Source organism: Zalophus californianus, chromosome 11 (genome assembly GCF_009762305.2).
Source record: "Zalophus californianus isolate mZalCal1 chromosome 11, mZalCal1.pri.v2, whole genome shotgun sequence".
In the NCBI taxonomy this organism is placed as follows: Eukaryota; Metazoa; Chordata; class Mammalia; order Carnivora; family Otariidae; genus Zalophus; species Zalophus californianus.
Window position 1 is genome coordinate 68,512,069 of NC_045605.1, and position 14,719 is coordinate 68,526,787.

A 14,719-nucleotide genomic window follows, 5' to 3' on the forward strand; every position below is an offset into this window, starting at 1 on the left:
AACTACTACCATTTTGAAGTTAAGAATCAAACGCTACCTTACAATTCTGAAATGTAATTACCTTAAACTTACAGGTCTTACAAATGCTGGAACACAGTATCTTTAAAGATGATATAATCCAACTCAGTTTTTTTTTAAGAATGAGAAAACTAAAGCCCAGAAATGTTAATTAACTTCTGAGTTAGTAGTAGTAGTAATAGTAGTAGTACTAGAGACCACCCAGATCTCCTAAATATTGCTCCAATATTTTGCTCTCTTTGGTGGGGGGGTAGGTGGGGCGGAGAGAACACCAGCTTCCAGAACTCTTAAAAAATGAGCTATGGGGCAAAGTAACTGGTCTCCTTGCCAAATAAAATAAGTCTACATGCTTACTTTAATTAACTCATCTTGATTTTGATTGAACTTTCAAAATTTTTGAAAAAAAATGTTTTTGAAAGCATTTCTTTTTTAAAAAGCTTAATTAACTGCTGTGTAAAGTTACAGAATTTAAAATTTTAAAACATGTTATATAAATTTGCTTGTGAGAAGTGAATAACTGAGAATGATGATTAACTAGTCTAGTTGATAGAATTAAGTCACGCAATTATTTATAAAGTTATATGTACTATGTGTACAATGGTGTAAGAGAAGCTCCCTCAAGGAACTTATGTGTATCAGTATCAGTAACAGATGTGTATCAGTAATACATGAACATGTAGAAATTTAAACAATTCCAGAGTTATCCCAAATTTCAAATATAAAACTGCTAAATGTATCTCAAATAACTAATAAGTGCGAGATAATAAATGCTTTAATATCTCAGAGGAAGAAGACATCACTGTAGACTTGAGTTTATCACCAGTGAACCAGGTGCTGGCAACAAGATTTTTTTATATATATTTTATTTATTTATTTATTTGACAGAGAGAGACAGTGAGAGAGGGAACACAAGCAGAGGGAGAGGGAGAGGGAGAAGCAGGCTTCCCACTGAGCAGGGAGCCCGATGCGGGGCTGATCCCAGGGCCCTGGGATCATGACCTGAGCCGAAGGCAGACGCTTAACGACTGAGCCACCCAGGCGCCCCAACCAGATAAGATTTTAATAATCAAAATACACTGCAGGTAGGAAAACTGACAGGAACAAAAATGAGAGAGCCAGACCTAATACGTCTGGAAATTTACCATCTTATCATATACCATGGTGCATGGCTTAAAAATATTAGTGCTTTTTATAAGTAGAAACAGAAGAAAGTTCACGGCCTTAGAGAAATAAAGAAGTACAATACAAATTGTACTTTAATACTTAGTTGCTCAACATGTTGTATTACTTAATATTTTGGAACCTGTTTCCTCATCTGTAAAATATAGCTCTATTTACTTTGTAAGGTTAATATGAGGATTAAACAAAGAAATATAAGTACGCTAACCAACAATGTACCTAAAACAACAGAATCACCCATTAAATACTAGTTTACTTAGTTATGACAGATGAAGATATTAAAGTTCAATTACAAGACTGCTCAGAGTCACACAGTATTTAGTGGATATGCTAACAATACTCTAACCAAAGCCTTCTGATTCATTCCAGTGCCCCCTCCATAATATTACTCTGCACTCCATCACTGAAACCACACTAGTTAAAATTTAAATCTTCTTGATTCAATTTTAAATCCCACAGTGCTTCTGGGACAACTCCTCTGTTGGCTTATTATCTACAATTCTTTGTTATTTGAATGTTTTTTTTTTCATTAATGAAAATCAGTCATCACCTCATTATAACAGACTACAAAGATAAAAGATAAGGCTAACTTTGTATTTACCCTAAGAGTTACTTCTAGGGAAATAAAGGCAACCTATTAACCTTTATCAGTTGTCTTTCATAAACCTACAGAAAAAAAAAAAAATTCTATTCCCACCTTCCTTCCAGTGAAAAAGATCAGAAGAGGATTGTATCCTTGGAACAAAATTTTTTTCTTCTTATAGCAATGATCCTACTGCATTTATGTTAAAAACCCCAGAGTAGATGGGCGCCTGGGTGGCTCAGTTGGTTAAGCAACTGCCTTCGGCTCAGGTCATGATCCTGGAGTCCCGGGATCGAGTCCCACATCGGGCTCCCTGCTCAGCGGGGAGTCTGCTTCTCCCTCTGACCCTCCCCCCTCTCATGCTCTCTCTCTCTTTCTCTCTCTCAAATAAATAAATAAAATCTTAAAAAAAAAAAAAAAACCTCGGAGTAGAAACAATGGAATTTCTGGTTTGTGTCCTAAAGTAGGAAAAAGAAAACAATCCCACACAAATAGAAAAAGGCCTATATATTAAAAAAAAAATAACTCCTCAAATTATTCTAGCTGTTAAGTTTTAAATGTGCTTAAGTAAGAATCTAACTGTTAATCTAATGGATAAGGTATAAACACAACTACAACTAAGGACAAATGTTCAGTTTGAGTAAGGGCCAAAGAGACTGACTGATTAATTAAAAAAGCATTTCTATCAGACACCTCTATAACTGAAACATTAAATGCTACTAAGCATTCATTCTGCTAAAATAATGGCTTCATCTCTAAACTGTTTAGATTTTAAATAAATGCAAAAGGTGTCATACTTCCATTCTTTCTTTTCATTCCCAAATGGAATGTACTCTGAATCAGACCTTCAAAATCAGATGTCATGGAAGACTAATTATGTCCTACTCTATTTAATTAAATAATTTTAGATCAGAAAAGCACTCTAAGGGCAAAAATAATTAATATGTGTAAAAGAAAATGAGGACAAGCAAGTTCAGAGGGGATAAGTCCGCTTCATGTTGCATTTTTTTTTTTTAAAGATTTTATTTATTTATTTGACAGAGAAAGACAACGCGAGAGAAGGAACACAAGCAGGGGGAGTGGGGGAGGGAGAAGCAGGCTTCCCGCTGAGTAGGGAGCCCGATGCAGGGCTTGATCCCAGGACCCTGGGATCCTGAACTGAGCCGAAGGCAGACGCTTAGCGACTGAGCCACTCAGGCGCCCCTCATGTTGCATTTAAAAGAGAGAGATCCATGAACTGAGGACAGGTAAGGAGATGAAGATTACATCAGCCCCAACATCTACTTCTAGTCAAGACAGAATAACAAGGACTGAACTGACTTTCCTAACTGAAAAAACAAAAACAAAAACAAAAACCCCAAAATGGACAAAATATATAAAACAATGGTTTGCAAGACAGTACATCAGCAAAGAAAGTGATCCCTGAAAGACGAAAAACAAATGAGATAAGCCCAACAACTGCTCACAATTACTATTTTTTTCCCCAAATCACTATCTTAATAGAGTTTCCAGAGTAAACAGGGAGGTGAAACCCAGGCAGAACCTGGTAGATTCAGGTAAGCATACAGAGCTGGAGAGCTTGGGAATAGTAGGTGCCTAGAGTTCTCAGGGAAGAGTACCAGAGAAGGGAGAGCAGCACGGAGAAAATTTCAGAGATCTGCAGAGTCTTCTTGGAATACTGAGCTGAGTACTAATCAGCAAATACAACTGAGGAAACTACATAAGGCTGGGGAAAGAACCAACTCAAAGGACTAGAAAATGCAGTGACCAGGACTCATATAGGACCTACTTCTCCCGGGCAGGCTGGAAAACCTCATAATTCATAGGGCATTGGAGAAAGAATCTAAAGGGTCTTGGTTCTGAAATGGGAATTAAACCTAGACTGGGCACCGTGCTAGTCACATACAACAAATCTTAACAGCAAGACCTGAAAAGAATCAAACTGTTTCCAAGTAACTAAACTGAATCCTAAAACAAAGCTCAAGAATATTTATAGAAAAACAAAAATATCCAGCATCCAAACGAGGCAAAATTCACAATGTATGGCATCCAATAAAAGATTACCAAGCATGCAAATAAGAAGGAAAACATAACCTATAAGAGAAAAAACTCAATCAAAATCAACGTGGAACTGACATGTCTCATAATTGGAAACAAAGACATTAAAACAGTCATTATAATCATATTCCTCCAAAAGGTTATGTAGAACATACAGAAGATAAAAAAGATGCAGATCAAACTTTCAGAGATAAAAATGGTATCTGAGATGAAAAACAGAGTGAATGGAATTAATGGAAGATTACATATTATAGAAGAAAAGATTTGTGAGGGCGCCTAGGTGGTTCAGCTGTTAAGCATCTGCCTTTGGCTGAGGTCATGATCCCAAGGTCCTGGGATCGAGCCTCACGTCGGGCTCCCTGCTCAGCGGGAAGCCTGCTTCTCCCTCTCCAACTCCCCCTGCTTGTGTTCCTGCTCTCGCTCTCTCTATCAAATAAATAAATAAAATCTTAAAAAAAAAAAAAAGATTTGTGAATTTGAAGACACAGCCAGAGGAAATATCCAAAATAAATACAGTATTCCTTATAAAAAAATAAAATAAATGGAGCATGAGTGAGCTGCTGCAGGTCAATTTCAAATGCCCTGATATAAGTATAATGGAGTCCATAAAGGAAGAAAGGTAGAAAAAATAAAAAAATATTTGAATGTCTTGAAATGTAAACTACATGTAACACACACAACAAATCCCACATTTTAAGAAAAAATAAAACACAAAACAAAAAACCCTGTGAACCTATGTTTGTTTTATCTAGTAGAAACCCTTCAAAAATAAAGAGGGAAATACATTTTCAGACACACATACAAAAAGATGGATGAATGAATTCATCATGGGCAGACTGGCATTATAAGAAGAGTTATAGGAAGCTCTTTAGTCAGAAGAAAAAGTAATGCCAGATGAAAATATGAATCTACACAAAGGGATGAAGAACACTGGAAATAGTAACTACATGGGAAGATAACATGTTTGTCTTTTTTAATGTTTAAATCTCTTTAAAAGATTTAACCAATAATTATAACAATACAGTATGGGGCTTATAACAAATACATATAACTAAAATAGCATAGTTTAGGATGAGAGACATAAAAGTACACTACTGTGGCTCTTAAACCATTTCTTGTGTCAAGTAATATCACTTGAAGGCAGACTGATAAATTAAAGATGTGTATTACAAGCCCTAAAGCAACTACTAAAGTAAGGAAACAAAGCAACAATTAAGCCAACAAAGAGAAAATGAAATCATTTTAAAAAAAGATACAATTAATCCAAGAGGGCAAATGAAAAAGGGAGAGAATGAGAAAATAAGAACAAATGGGACAAACAAAATAAACAGCAAGATGATAGACTTAACCTTAACCATTACCTATTATAATCACATTAAATGTAAGTGGTCTAACCCATAAAAGGTAGAGATTACCAGACTAGAGATAAAAGACCTAACTATATACCGTTGCCTATGTGAAACACACTTCAAATAGAAAGGTACAAAGAGATTCAATATAAAAGGATAATGAAAGATCAACTATCTAACACTAGTCAAGAGAAAGCAAAAGTAGCAATATTAGTATCAGACAAAGTAGACCATAGAGCAAAGAGTATTACCAAGGCATTTCACAAGGAAAAAAGGGATATATTCATTAAAAGCAGGTCCCAAAATTTCTTCTGCTTCATAACAGAGCTTCAAGAAACATGAAGCAAAAACTGATAAAATTACAAGAACTCCATAATTATACTCAGAGATTTTAATACCTCCTTGTAATAATTAATAGAGCAAAGAGAAAATCAGGAAAGATGAATAAAATTTGAACACTATCAACTGCCTTGACCTAACTGACATTTATAGAACATTTAACCCAATAAGAGCAAAAAACTCATTTGTTTCACATCCACACAAAACATTTACCAAGACAGATGATATTCTGAGCAACAAAACAAGTGCTCCAGGGACGCCTGGTTGGCTCAGATGGTTAAGCATCTGCCTTCGGCTCAGATCATGTTCCCAGGGTCCTGGGATCAAGTCCCACATCAGGCTCTTGGCTCAGCAGGGAGCCTGCTTCTGCCTCTCCCCCTGCTCATGCTCTCTCTCTATCTCTTGTGTCTCAAATGAATAAATAAAATCTTAAAACAAACAAAAAAAAAAGTCTCCATAAACTTAAAAGAATTCAAACATATAAAATTTGTCCTCTGATTACAATGGAATGAGATTAAGATTCAGTAACAAAAAGATATATGGAAATTTCCCAAATATTTGGAAATTAAATAACACCTTTTAAATAACTCATGGAGCAAAGAAAAAAGCAAAAGGGAAAATGGAAAATTTTCAAGTAAAAAAACCCAACATATTCAAAATGTGTAGAATGGCATAACATTATAGCAGTAGTTAGGGAGCAAATTATAGCATTAAATGCCTATGTTAGAAAAAAAGAAAGTTCTAAAAAATAACTTCAGTTTCCACCTTAAGAAACTAAGCAAAGACTAAATTAAACCCAAAGTGGAAAAATTAGTAACAAAGATCAGAGTGGAAATCAAAATAATAGAAAACAGGGGCGCCTGGGTGGCTCAGTCATTAAGCATCTGCCTTCAGCTCAGGTCATGATCCCAGGGTCCTGGGATTGAGCCCCACATCAGGCTCCCTGCTCTGTGAGAAATCTGCTTCTCCTTCTCCCACTTCCCCTGCTTGTGTGTTCCCTCTCTCGCTGTCTCTCTGTCAAATAAATAAAATCTTTAAAAAAATAATAAAAATCGGGGCGCCTGGGTGGCTCAGTCTTTAGGTGTCTGCCTTCGGCTCAGGTCATGATCCCAAGGTCCTGGGATTGAGTCCCACATCGGGCTCCCTGCTCAGTGGGAGGCCTGCTTCTCCCTCTCCCACTCCCCCTGCTTGTGTTCCTGCTCTCGCTGTCTCTCTCTGTCAAATAAATAAATAAAATCTTTTAAAAAATAAATAAAAATAAAAATAAAAATAATAAAAATAATAAAAATAAATAATAGAAAACAGAAAAAAAGGGGAAAAATCAATGAAAACAAAACCTAGTTTCTTTGAAAAAACCAATTATATTTATAAACCTCTAGCCAGAATGGGGAAAAAAAATTGAGAAGATACAAATTCCAATATTAGAAATGAGAAAATTGACATCACTACAATTAAAAGAGTAATAGAAGAGTATTTATAAACAACCTCATGCAAATAAGTTCATCAACTTAGAAAAACTGGACAAATTCCAAGCTACCAGAACTCACTCAAGAAGAAACAGATAAGGTGAATAGTTTTATTTTTTTAAGATTTTATTTATTTATTTGAGAGAGAGAGAAAGAGAACACATGCAGGGGGAGGCGCAGAGGGAGAGGGAAAGGGACAAGCCAACTCCCTGCTGAGCTCGGAGTCTGACCAGGGGTTCCATCTCAGGACTGTGAGATCATGACCTGAGCTGAAGTCAGATGTTTAACCAACTAAGCCACCCAGTGCCCCTGAATAGCTCTATTTCTATTAAAGAAATTGAATTTGTAGTTAAGAACTTTCCCTCTAAGAAAACTCCAGGCCCGGACAGCTTCACTGATGAACTCTACCAAGCACTTAAGAGGGATATAATATCAATTCTACATAAACTCCTTCAGAAAATTGAAGACAACATATTTCCTAACTCATTCTATGAGGCCAGTATTACCCAAGTACCAAAACCAATACAAGATAACTACAAACAGAGGCACGTGGGTGGCTCAGTCGTTAAGCGTCTGCCTTCGGCTCAGGTCATGATCCCAGGGTCCTGGGGTCCCGCTTCGGGCTCCCTGCTCCGTGGTAAGCCTGCTTCTCCCTCTCCCACAAGCCTGCTTGTCTTCCCTCTCTCTCTCTGTCAAATAAAGAAATAAAATATTAGGGACGCCTGGGTGGCTCAGTTGGTTAAGCGGCTGCCTTCGGCTCAGGTCATGATCCTGGAGTCCCGGGATCGAGTCCCACATCGGGCTCTGCTCAGCGGGGAGTCTGCTTCTGCCTCTGACCCTCCCCCCTCTCGTGTGCTCGCTTTCTCATTCTCTCTCAGATAAATAAATAAAATCTTTAAAAAAAAAAAAAAGAAAAAAAGAAATAAAATATTTAAAAAAGGGTAACTACAAACAGACATCCCTCAGAATATGCATATTTTAAATAAAATTTTAATCAAATAGAGCAGTAGATAAAAATGTCAATACATCATGATCTAATGAGATTTATCCTAAAAATGCGAGATTGGTTGAATACTCAAAAACCAATTACTATATATCAATTATACTTCACTAAAAAAACTTTTTAATCAATATAATTCACCATATTAACAAATTAATGAAAAAAAAACTATCTCAATATACATACGAAATACATTTGGCAAAATACAAAATCCATTCCTGATTTAAAAAAAAAAATTAAAAAACCTTAGCACAGTAGGAATACAATGGAATTTCACTAACTGGATAAAAGATATCTATGGAAAACCTACAGCCAGCATCATACATAGTGGTTAAAGACCAAACACTCTCCACCTAAAATCAAGAACAATACAAGGATGTCCACTCACCACTTTACTCACCAATGTACTAAAGATTCTAGCCAGAACAGTATGTCAAGAAAAAGATCCAGAAGATTTGAAAAGAAGTAAAACCATCCTTATCTGAAGACAATACAATCACTGATTGTAGACTCTAGTACAAAAAGGTACTAGAACTAATGACTTTAACAAGGTTACAGAATACAAGGATCAATCAATATTCAAATATTCAAAACTGTATTTTCATACAGTTGATTCTTGAACAACGCAGGAGTTGAGGAACCAACCCCTGCACAGTCAAAAATGTGCACATAACTTTTGACTCCCCCAAAACTTAACTATAATAACCTACTGTTCACCAGAAGCCTTAACTATAAACAGTTAATACACATTTCATATATTATATACTGTATTCTGACAATAAAGCTAGAGAAAAGAAAATGTTAAGAAACTCGTAAGTCACAGAAAATATACTTACACTACTATATGTATATTTATTGAAAAAAATCTACATATAAGTAAGTCCTGTGCAGTTCAGACCCATGTTGTTAAAGGGTCAACTATATTAGCAACAACAACAAAAACCAGAAATTAAAATTTTAAAAGAACACCATTTACAATAGCATCAAAAAACTGAAATATGTAAGCATAAATCTGACAAAAGATGTGGAAGATATGTATGCTAAAAACAAAACATTGCTGAGAGTAATTTAAAAAACCTAAATAAATGGAAAATTTTGCCATGTTCACAAGTCAAATGATTCATTATTAAACAGCAATTCTCCCCAAGTTGATCTATAGATACAATATAACTCCAGGGGCTCCTGGGTGGCTCAGTCAGTTGAGTATCTGACTTCGGCTCAGGTCATGATCTCGGGGTTCTGGGGTCACCCCACCTGGGGCTCTATGATCAGTGCAGCATCAGCTTGTCCTTCTGCCCCTTCCCCTGCCCATGCTTGCACTCTGCCTCTCTCTCATAAATAAAATCTTAAAAAAGAAAAACACAATATAATTCCAAAAACCTTACGTTTCTTAGTCAAAAGTAACAAACTGATTCTAAAATTCATATAGAAGTGCAAAGGACCTAGAATAGCCTAAATAACTTTAAAAAGAACAGATATGGAACGTTAACACAACCTAATTTCAAGGCTGAAAAGATACAGGAATGAACACAGTGTGCTACTGACATAATGACAGACAACTAGATCAATAATCAGAAAAGGGCCCGCACACATATATACAGACAACTCATTTTCAACAAGGATTCAAAGTCAATTCAAGAGTGTTTTCATCAAATAGTGCTGAAACAAATGAATATACAATGTATACTTCACCTCCAGCACCTGGGGAGGGGGGAGTTGCAGGTGAGGGGAGGTGAGTTTGTGTCATATACAAAAGTGAAGTAAAAATGGATCACAATCCTAAATCTAAAACCTAAAATTACAGAAATTTGAGGAGAAAAAAAGAATTCATTAAAAAATAAACTGACGAGGGGTACCTGGGTGGCTCAGTTGGTAAAGCATCCAACTTGATTTTGGCTAAGGTCATGATCTCAGGGTTGTGAGACTGAACCCCACCTTGAGCTCCATGCTGGGTGTGGAGCCTGCTTAAGATTCTCTCTCCCTCCCTCCCTCTCCTCTCTAAAACTAAGTAAATAATAAATAAAAAAATAAGCTGATGTTTGATGAAATCAAAATTAAAAACTTTTCTTCGGGGCACCTGGGTGGCACAGTCAGTTAAGCGTATGCCTTCGGCTCACGTCATGATCCCAGGTCCTGGGATGGAGTCCCACATTCTGGGGTCCCTGCTCAGCAGGGAGTCTGCTTCTCCCTCTCCCCGCCACTCCCCCTGCTTGTGTTTGCGCACGTGTGCACTCTCTCTCTCTCTCTCTCTGTCAAATAAATAAATAAATAAAATCTTTTTTAAAAATTAAAAACTTTTGCTCTTCAAAAGATATTTAGGAGAATTAAATCACATATCTGATAAAGGACATGTATCTAGAATATAAAGAACTCTCAATGTGCAAAAAATTTGAGATATAAAGATAAAAAAATAAGTACATGAAAAGATGCTGAACATCATCACTCGTTAAGGAAATGCAAATCAAAACCACAATGTAACACCATTTCACATCTATTTGAATGGCTAAATAAAAAGAATGGTCGTATCAAGTATTGATGAATATGTGTATGAAATGAAACTGTCACATACTCCTGATGGTACCACCACTTTAAAAACTGTTTTGGAAAACAGTTTGAAAGTTTCTTAGGAAGTTAAATATATACCACCCATATGATCCAGCCATTCCATCTTATCTATTTACCCAAAAGAAATATAAGCATATGTGTATAAAAACATACAAACATTGTTGGTTGCTTTATTTTTAACACCTCCAAACTAGAAACAACCTAAATGTCTATGAACAGGTAATTTGATAAACAATTTGTGGTGTATACATACAGTGGAATACTACTCAACAAAAAAAGAGAAACGAACTATTAATACAAATTACAACATAGATCAAGTTCAAAATTATGCTGAAAGAAGCTAGACCCCTATACCACCCAAAAAAGGACACAGTAATATCAAGTTCTAGGAAACACAAAAACTACTGTACAGTGTCCGAAAATATACTGGTGCTTGTATGGGTATGGAATATGGGGGTTGAGAGAGGCAGAAGGAAAGAGTTACAAAGGACTCTAAGGAGAATTCTTTGAAAAGGCCACAACTAGAAGAAAATTATGAAAGGAGAAAAATTTCATAGATAAAAGCAAACATATAATTAAGGTGGTGGATTAATCACTTATAAAATCGGTATGGAGGTTGAAACACAGAAGTAGTAAAATCAATTATATCCACAAATATCAGTCAAGGGATACACAAAATAAAAAGATGTAAATATGACATCACATACCTAAAATGTGGAGGGAGGAATAAAAATTTAGTGCTTTTAGAATGTGTTCAAACTTAAGTGACCATTAACTTAATATAAACTGCTATACACGTTATAATATGAACCTAATGGTAACCATAAGCCAAAAAACTATAATAGATGCACAAAAAATAAAGAGAAAGGAATCTAAGCAGAACACTAAAGAAAACCATCAAATCATGAAGGAAGAGAACAAGAGAAGGAACAAAGAACTACAAAAACAACCAGAAAACAATGAACAAAATGGCAATAAGGACATACCTATCAATAACTACTTTAAATATAAATGGACTAACAGTTCCAATCCAATGACTGAATAGATAAAAAAACAAGACCCATTATATGCTGCCTATAAGAAACTCACTTCAAACCTAAACACATGTACAGATCAAAAGTGAAGGGCTGGAAAAACATACACTGTGCAAATGGAAGTAGAAAAAAAAAAAGCCAGGGTGGCAATACTTATACCAAACAAAAGAGACTTTAAAAAAGACTGTAGCAAAAAAAATAATAATAAAATAAAGTAAAAAATAGACAGTAGCAAGAGAGAAAGGGCACTACAAAATAATAGAGACCAATACAACAGTAGGGCATAACAATTGTAAATATCTATGCACCCAACATAGGATCACCTAAATGCATAAAGCAATTATTAACAGATATAGAGGGAGAAATTGAAAGTAATACAGTAATACCAGGGAACTTTAACACCCCACTTACATCAATAATAGATCATCCAGACAGAAAATCAACAAGAAAACAGTGACTGAATGACATATTAGACCAGATGGACATAACAGATATATACAGAACATTCCATTCAAAAACAGCAACATACACATTCTTTTCGAGTACACATGGAACATTCTGTAAGACAGATCATGTTAGTCCACAAAACCACTCACAATAAATTTAAGAAGACTAAAATCATATCAAGCATCTTTTCCAACCACAATGGTATAAAACTATAAATCAATCACAAGAAAGAATCTGGAAAGAACACAAATACATGGAGGCTAAACAATATACTACTAAAAGATGAATGGGTCAACCAAGAAAACAAAGAAGAAATAAAAAAAATACATGGAGACAAATGAAAATGAAAACACAGTGGGGCCCATAATTTTTGGGACACAGGAAAAGCAGTTCTAAGGGAGAAGTTTATAGCAACACGGGCCTACTTCAAGAAACAAGAAAAATCTCAAATAAACAACTAAACCTTACACCTAAAAGAGCTAGAAAAAGAACCACCAAAGTCCCAAGCTAGCAGAAGGAAGGAAATAATAAAGATTAGAACAGAAATAAATAGAGGATTAAAAAACAATAGGGAAGATCAATGAAACCAGTAGCTGATTCCTTAAAAAGATAAACACTGATAATAAGCTCTTAGCCAGAATCATCAAGAAAAGAGGAGAAAGGCTGAAATAAAATCAGAAATGAAGGAAAAATAACAACCAACACCATAGAAATACAGAGAATTATAAAAGAATATTATGAAAAACCGTACGCCAACAAATTGGAGAACCTAAGAGAAATGGATAAATTCCTAGAAACATACTATCTTCCAAAAACTTAACGAAAACTTAAGCAGATCAATTACTAGTAATGAAATTGAATCAGTCATCAAAAAACCCCCAACAAACAACAGTCTAAGACCAGATGGCTTCCAAGGTGAATTCTACCAAACATCAAGAGCTAATACCTATTTTTCTCCCAACTATTCCAAAAAACAGAAGAGAAAAAAAAACACCTGCCAAATTCATTCTACAAGACCAAAACCAGGCAAAAACACTGCAGAAAAAGAAAACTACAGGCCAAGATCTCTGATAAACATAGATGCGAAAATCTTCAACAAAGTATTAACAAACTGAATTCAACAAAACATTAAAAAGGTAATTCACCACAATCAAGTAAAGTTTATTCCAGGGATGGAAGGGTGGTTTAATATTCGCAAATCAATCAATGTGATACATTACATTAAAAAAAAGAAAGGATAAAAACCATAAGATCTCAGAAAAAGCAACTGACAAAATACAACACCCATTCAGGATACAAATTCTCAACAAAGCAGGTTTAGAGGGAACAAACCTCAACATAATAAAAGCCATATGTGAAAAACCTACAGCTAACATCATATTCAATGATTAAAAAGCTGAGAGCCTGTCCTCTAAGATCAGGAACAAGGATATCCATTCTCACCACTTACATTCAACATAGTACTGGAAATCCTAGCTGCAACAGTCAGACAAGAAAAAATATAAAAGGCATTCAAATTGGTAAAGACGAAGTAACTCATTATTTGTAGATAACATGATAACTATATATATAATAAACCCTAAAGACTCCAAGAAACTATTAGAACTGAATAATGAATTCAGTAAAGCTGCAAGACAAAAATCAATATATAGAAATCTGTTCCATTTCTATGCACTAATAACAAAGTAGCAGAAAGAGAAATGAAGAAAACAATCCCATTTACAATTGCACCAAAAAGAATAAAATACCTAGGAATAAACTTAACCAAGGAGGTGAAAGACCTATACTCCGAGAACTATAAAACACTGATGGGAGAAACTGAAAGCAACACAAACAAATGGAAAGATATTCCATCCTCATGGATTGGAAGAATTAGTATCGTTAAAATGTCCATACTACCAAAAACAATCTACAAATTCAATGTAATCTCTTTCAAAATACCAACACCATTTTTCATAGAACCAGAACAAATAATACTAAAATTTGTATGGAACCACAAAAGACCCTGAGTAGCCAAAGCAATTTGAAAAAGAGTAACAAAGCTGGAGGTATCACAATCCCCGATTTCAAGATATACTACAAAGCTATAGTAATCAAAACTATACGGTACTGACATAAAGACCAATGGAACAGCACTGAGAGTCCAGAAATAAATTCATGCTTATGTGGTCAATTAATCTATAACAAAGAATATACAAGGGGGAAAAGACAGTCTCTTCAATAAATGGTGCTGGGAAAACTGGACAGCTACATGCAGAAGAATAAAACTGAACCATTTTCTTACATGATACACAAAAATAAACTCGACATGGATTAAAGACCTAAAGTGAGATGGGTTAAAAGAAAACACATCTCTTAGACATTGACCTTATTAGCAACAGATTTATGGATATGTCTACTCAGGCAAGGGAAAAAAAGCAGAATTAAACTACTGAAACTACATCAAAATAAAAAGCTTTTGTACAGCAAAGGCAACCATGGAGAAAGTATCTGCAAATGATATATCTGATAAGGCATTAATATCCAAAATATATGAAGACAACTGAATACCAAAAAGCCCTAAATAATCAGATTAAAAAATAGGCAGAAGATCTGAACAGACATTTTTTTCAAAGACTACAGATGGTCAACAGACACATAAAAAGATGCTCAAATCACTAATCATCAGGGAAATGCAAATC

The 14,719-nt window shown here is 35.2% G+C and overlaps 1 protein-coding gene across 7 annotated transcripts in view; it reads right to left on the bottom strand.

Annotated features, from left to right (window-relative positions):
- The window catches only part of BTBD10 (BTB domain containing 10), a 77,632-nt gene that overhangs the window by 21,331 nt on the left and 41,582 nt on the right, over positions 1-14,719 (bottom strand). The window lies entirely within an intron of this gene.